Source organism: Anabrus simplex, chromosome 6 (genome assembly GCF_040414725.1).
Source record: "Anabrus simplex isolate iqAnaSimp1 chromosome 6, ASM4041472v1, whole genome shotgun sequence".
Classification (NCBI taxonomy): Eukaryota; Metazoa; Arthropoda; class Insecta; order Orthoptera; family Tettigoniidae; genus Anabrus; species Anabrus simplex.
This window is the reverse complement of record NC_090270.1, coordinates 40026061-40033537: the sequence shown is the minus strand read 5'-3', so window position 1 is coordinate 40033537 and position 7477 is coordinate 40026061.

The following is a 7477-nucleotide window of genomic DNA, read 5'->3' as shown; positions in this document are numbered from 1 at the left end:
GACGTCGACCTATACACCAAATACCCCACACCGAAACACATTCTGTTCAGGCACAGGGCCAGGAGGCCGGGGACCCAAAACCGCCCTCGCTCCTAAACTGACACCAACTCAATACACCGCACCACTTAACAATATGCACACACACAACAACACCTGTATATATGTACATGCTTGTCTACTACCTACATCCTTGTCCTAGATTATGTTATTAATATGTTACAAATTTAGTCAAGCGAGGGAGGATTGAGAGAAGAAATACAACACGACGAAGGCAACACAGCCATGAAAGAGACGATCCAATCCAACCTCGCCCCCACCAGCGACAAAGGAGTGGACGAAAAACCCACCCCTGCTAATACCACTAACTATTAATCTATTAATTGTAATTGTACTTATTCTACAGGACACGAGAGCGGAAAAGCGGCCCGCACTCTACAGAAGAAAAGTAATAATGTATATATAATAGGATGTGTGTATATTTGTGTATATATTTACAGAGACAAGTGTGTGACACCAACACCGCAAAGAAGGGACGTCATCAGGCGGCAAAGAAGATGCCCCTTACAACAAGTAAGGCTTGGCACTATTCCCCTTCTCCTTAAAAAGGAGACTTGGCACCAGGGACTGCTGGCTGCTGGACCAAGGGACTAACCTGTGGCCCAAAGCCCAGACGGCAGCGGACCCGAGCCGCACCAGGCAGTGACAAGTAGGACTGATCCCCCATAATAATTGACAAAAGCTAGGTAAATGGTTATGATTGCATGACACATATTCCTAACTAACACAACCTCTGGTCTTTATCCAGCCCACATCCTTGCATGTGCTATCAAAAGATGTCAGGTTTTACATGTAGGCTCTTTCTTCTTTCTGCCTATGTGGTTTTTCCCTGACCCTTCAATACCATACACCAATACCATATACCTAACACAATCTCGCCTGGTAACGTGTCTGACATGGAAACAGGCAGATACTCCTTGCATCACTTCCCACTCTACCCAGCTATCTCTTTTCTACTCAGAAATTAATAGCATGTCGGAGGCCATGTAGATTGAGTCGATGGTCACGGCGGGGGAGCGGGCTACGGGGGCCCCCCGTAAAAAAAAAAATAAAAAAAAATCGAGGAGACCAGACGAGTTCGACAGCCGTAGTGGAAGGACGTGTTCCTCCCGCTCGCTCTCTCTCTCCTTGCCAGGCGCTCTGTACTTTCCCAGTACTAGTCAGGCAGCTGTACTTGTTAGTACATCTTCGAAAGAGCATTGTCTGAGCTGTAGCACTTCTCAGTGCTCGCTCTTACTTCTGTTTCAGGATTTCTTACAGGAGGACAGGATGGAGAAGCCGACCCTACCAGTGAGACTGGTCGACCAAGACTACGAAGGAGCCTTCGACAAGATACAAGACGCGCTCAACACGATGGCAGCCCCCCGCTATGAACGCCCTGGGCTAGTGGTGTTCAACCGGTGGGGTGAGCGCGACCACGAGGGGACGCTTCGAGTATTCGACCACCTCAATGCGACGGCGGAGTCCATTGGGGAGCCACTCCTGCAGATCATCGGCCATATGGTCCCTGGCTGGGCGATCATCATCCGGCCTAATGACGCAGCTAGCTTCAGGGTCTACGAGGAGCGCACGTCCCAGCAGTTCCAGGTTGCCCGGCTACCAGGATTCAGGGAGCACCTGGACGTCTCGGGCTACCAGGAGGCAGCCTCACAGACGGAGCCGACGACGGCGACGCTCCAGAGCGTCGCGACGGCGCGACCCCAGTTGGAAAGCTGTACTTTACGAAGTACACGCAGACCAACAAGGCGACAACCAGGGCGAAGTGGTCGCAGACGCAGGCCTACCAGGAAGGGCCTGTTACCCGGGCGCAAACCAGGAACGCGCCCGTGATGGTGGAGAGCAGCACAGTGGTGGAGAAGGACGCCCCCTGGCGTTCTGAGGCTGCTGCCCAGGTCCAGCCAGCCTGCACGTCTGTCGAGTTGCAGACCTCGATGTGCGCCCCCCAGGACAGGGAACGCAGTCGAGTGTTAGCAGCGACCGACGCCGCCGCCGCCAGCCAGGAGAAAGAAGAAGAGGGCGACGCAGCGCAGCCATCAGCTACCCCGGGGTCACCAGGCCGGGAGGGGGGCCACCAGGACGAGGCCTCTTCCCCCGCCGAGAAGCAACCCCCGGGAAGAAGAAGAAGACGACGCCGCACCAGGAAGCAGAAGGCGTCGCTGGCTCACCAGGAGAGGACCGCCAAGCCGCAACCCAGGACTGTTCCCAGGACAGCAGTCAACCGAGGAGCCAATCAGGAGAGGACCTCAGCGGGTAGCGGCAGTCAGGTGAGAGTAAAACGTCCCCCTCAGCAGCTCTTGCAGTGTTTCCGCTGTCTGAGGTGGGGCCACCGTCAAGTTAGCTGTGGACTCCAAGTGAAGTGCAACCGCTGTGGTGGTGATCACCACTACACGGCCTGCGCAACACTTAAGGAGGCGCCGGTGTGCGCCAATTGCGCGGGGGGCCACCCGGCCTCCCACCGCAGTTGCCCAGTCTACAGGGCCATGGCGCGGGCAGAGAGGAGGGAGGCCCGGCGCCATGACCCACCCCATTCCAGGAGGCCCCCGCCTCGGCGGGCTTGGCCTCATTCTCCGGGATCGGAGACTGGGTACGAGGTACCCCAAGGAGGTGGAGCCGTGCGACAGGCCCTAGTGGTACTCGACGCATGGCTCCGCAGCCGGCAAGGACCGCGCTAGTCCCAGCAGTGCCCAGACGGACTGATCCCCAGGCGATGGAATGGCGAGGAATCGGTTTATGTTTTGTGCATGTTACCTGTTCCTAACTAACACAACCTCTGGCCTTTTTCCAGCCCACATCCTTGCATGTGCTATCAAAAGATGTCAGGTTTTACATGTAGGCTCTTTCTTCTTTCTGCCTATGTGGTTTTTCCCTGACCCTTCAATACCATACCTTAACACTATCCAACCAATACAAACTTTGCCGTGGTAGCGAGTCTGACTCGGAAACCGGCAGATACTCCTTGTATCACTTCCCACTCCTCCCTGCTATCTCTTTCTTCTTCTTAGAAATAATAGCATGTCGGAGGCCATGTAGATTGAGTCGTTGGTCACGCGGGGGGAGCGGGCTTCGGGGGCCCCCCCGAAAAAAAAAATCGAGGAGACCAGAGTATGTCAGTGTGTGTCACAGTACTTCGTCATGAACCAGTCGTCTCGCTGATGTGATACAGTTCGTTACTCTGTCCGGACCGGGCGAGTTGGTCGTGAGCGTAGAGGCGCGCGGCTGTGAGCTTGCATCCGTGAGATCGTGGGTTCGAGCCCCACTGTCGGCAGCCCTGAAGATGGTTTTCCGTGGTTTCCCATTTTCACACCAGGCAAATGCTGGGGCTGTACCTTAATTAAGGCCACGGCCGCTTCCTCCCAACTCCTAGGCCTTTCCCATCCCATCGTCGCCATAAGATCTATCTGTGTCGGTGCGACGTAAAGCAACTAGCAATACTAATACTCTGTCCGGCTAAGGACCGGGGTTTGAAAGTACGTAATACGAGTGTTGAAAGTCTACTCTGTGGACTCTAACTTCGCGTATAAGCGGAAGTTTATTCACTGATAATATCGGTCTGTCGAGCCGAGTAACATTATTTCGTTTTGTGAATTGTGTAATTGAAGAGACTGTACAATAATCACTTGATATTTTGAAACTGTGCTTAAAGGACTTAGGGCATAAAGACTGTGCTTTAGTTGTTTCCTCTACAAGAAACTGTGTTAGGATATTTCGTGAAACTGTGCCCTAGTGAAAGTACAATTCTTTTCATGGACAGTATTATTTGTTTCATAACGGGCAGTGAAGACTGTGTCAGTTCACTCCGTGAGAAAAATAGTGTCGACATTTTCTTTCATAAGACTGTGCCAACCTTCATTTTCCAAAGACTGTGCCAATCCATTTCACAGAACTGTGCTAACATTTACTTTCATAAAACTGTGCCGATATTTCCTTTCAAGGACTGTTCTGATTCGTGAAATACGGTACCTTTATTACTTTTCAAGGGACTATGTTAATTCCCCTCATTTATCGCCGAAAAGTTGTATTAAATTACGTGTAAAAATGTGCCTCAGTGGAAAATTTATCTCCGAGAAACTACGTGATTTTTTAAATTAAGACTCAGTCGTAACAGAACTTGGTTCTTTTTCACGAGACTGTGTCATAAACTATTTCTTTTCTGTCTTTGCAGAAACTTTAATGTATTTCTACGTGTGTGTGTGCTAGAATATTGCATGTACTCATTACAAACAATGCAGAGACTGTGTCCGAAGGACTGAATTTATTTTATTTTGTACTGAGATTAAGTGAAATGGTAAACCATCGTGTCTCAGAAAGTTCCAGATTATTTTCATTGCCTATCAGTTCAAGTTCAATAGTGACTATTGCACGAACAATATTAATCATTCTCACAGAACTGTGATTTTGAATTCACCTCTTTTTTCAAATGTGCGTCCGACACCATTTATAGTGGAACTTATTCGGCCAGTAAACAGTGTCTTGCCATAATTTGCAGTGCAGTGCGGTAGAGAAGTGTCGTCTCAGATTCTATTGACATTCTGTGCGAAAGTTTTACATTTCTCTGCTCCTTCCATAGGACTTAGTGGAATACAAAACTCAACAACTATTCCACCTGCACTTCCGTCAGACGACCGTCTCGGGTTCGAGTCTCCTTCAACATCAAGGGCTAACAACCGACGTGGGACGACTCCGACGCTGCAGGACGTTGCCTTCTCCACATCTCTGAAGACATTAAAACTATTCGTCTGTAAAAGCTGATAAAATTTCTTTGTAATTTTTGAATAAACTGCAAGTTCCGCTTTAAAAATGAACTCATTTCACTGCCCTTCTCTCGTACTCTCTAAAGCATGAACCGCACATGCCTTGGCGTTAACCCATGCTCTCCACAAAGCTGAAGTACGGGCGTTCCTGTTTCAATATCTAATCACGAAAGAATAGATACTGGACTGAATTAGCGAGAGGAGATCGATTTGGCTAAATGTGTCCAGAAGAAGAGATAGAATGACAGGACACATCTTACGACACCCAGGACTTGTGCAGTTGGTTTCTGAAGGAAGTGTAGGCGGTAAGAACGGTAGGGGTAGACCAAGGTATGAATATGACAAGCAGATTAGAACAGATGTAGGGTGCAGCAGTTACGTAGAAACGAGAAGGTTAGTACAGGATAGGGTTGCATGGGGGGCTGCATCAAGCCAGTATGTGGACTGATGGCTCAAACAACTAACATTGACTATGAATATTGAATTTTCACGTGTGCAATGTAATCGAAATCGACTTTTAACCCATTAGGTCGTGTTACGTACATGTGGTACGTGTTGTAGAGATGTTAAATACGGAACAAAAATGGTCAATCGGACACCAGTGGGATCCGAACTCACAACATTCGGCTTTCGCGTCAGTTGGTCTGCCAATTGAGCTATGGTGGCCTAGGTCATCGTAGTACTGTCGGAAAGGATCTAAGCTACAGGTCTGACACTACTGCCATCACAGTGCAGAGTACTTAACATCTCTTCATCTCCTATTTTATGTTCGTAACACGACCTAATAGTCCGCCTCTGTGGTGTAGTGGTTAGCGTGATTAGCTGCCACCCCCGGAGGTTCGGGTTCGATTCCCGGCTCTGCCACGAAGTTTGAAAAGTGGTACGAGGGCTGGAACGGGGTCCACTCAGCCTCGGGAGGTCAACTGAGTAGAGGTGTGTTCGATTCCCACCTCAGCCATCCTGGAAGTGGTTTTCCGTGGTTTCCCACTTCTCCTTCAGGCAAATACCGGGATGGTACCTAACTTAAGGCCACGGCCGCTTCCTTCCCTCTTCCTTGCCTGTCCCATCCAATCTTCCCGTCCCTCCACAAGGCCCCTGTTCAGCATAGCAGGTGAGGCCGCCTGGGCGAGGTACTGGTCACTCTCCCCAGTTGTATCCCCGACCCAAAGTCTGAATCTCCAGGACACTGCCCTTGAGGCGGTAGAGGTGGGATCCCTCGCTGAGTCCGAGGGAAAAACCGACCCTGGAGGGTAAACAGATTACGAACGAACACGACCTAATAGGTTGAAAGTCAATTTCATCTATCAATGACTGTTCACACGACCATAAGGTGAAACCAGGACTTTTACATACGAAAATACGGTGTTGCAATGATAACAGTCTCACCATGTTAACAGCTGAGATTCGGACTGGCGACTGATGCTTGCAAGGTCAAGAACAATGCACGCGCCTCCCATACTGCAGCTGACGTAGCGCAGAGTACAAACACCGTGCGTTCGGTCTGGGTTTAAATGAGATATCCTGTACATTTCCAAAACATCTTAAAGTACAATTGGTATATTCCCTAATCTTAACTGTTCTAGACTGTTGCGACACGGTACTTCCGGACATATCTCAAGACAATAATAAGATGCTCGAACGGAGTTTAAATACCTGCATCAGATTTATATTTAAACTCCGATATGATACACACATTTTACCTTTGTGTGGACAAGAGTCGCAGTCTCCACATATTCGTTTTGCATGGAGTTCTATACTCAGGTAGTAGTATAATGGGAGAGTTCGGCCGCCTGCTCCTCCTCCCGCGGGAAATTTGAATTCTGGCGGGAAATTTGAATTTTGGCGGGAAATTTGAATTTTGGCGCGAGATTTGAATTTGTAAACAAAGCCACGTGCTTTTTGACAGCTGTCATCCACAACAACGCATCGCTAACCTCACTGCTGCCATCTTGACGGGCCTAAACCTCAGTGGTACCAACTTAACCTAACTAGCGCGAGGTAAACAAAGCCACGTGTTTTTTGACAGCCACGTGCTTTTTGACAGACAACAACGCATCGCTAACCTCAGTATTGCCATCTTGACGGGCCTAAACCTCAGTAGTACCAACTTAACCTAACTTGCGTGTGGTAAACAAAGCCACGTGCTTTTTGACAGCCACGTGCTTTTTTGACAGCTGTCATCTGCCATCTTTAAACCACAGAGCACTGTGCTGCCCTCTTTATCGTAGTAGATGTAAATTCATCACCTGTCATCCGCAGTGCTGCCATCTTGACGGGTCTAAACCTTAGTGCTACCAACTTAACCTAACTAGCGCGAGGTAAACAAAGCCACGTGCAGCTGTCATCCGCCATCTTTAATCTATAGAGCACAGTGCTGCCCTCTTTGTGGTGGCGGATAATTTGAAAAATGCTTTTTGATAGCAGCCATCTTTGAGCACCGTGCTGCCCTCTTTAGCTACTTACCTTTGAAATGTGGTGGCGGTAAATTCCACGTGCTTTACAAACCTATATGCTTTTCTGACAGCTGTCATCCGCCATCTTTAATCCATAGAGAACAGTGCTGCAATCTTTAGTTGAAATGTGGTGGCGGCAAATTCCACGTGCTCTTGTTTGGAAACAAATCAACATGCTTTTTGATAGCAGCCATCTTTAATCACCGAACTCTCCCA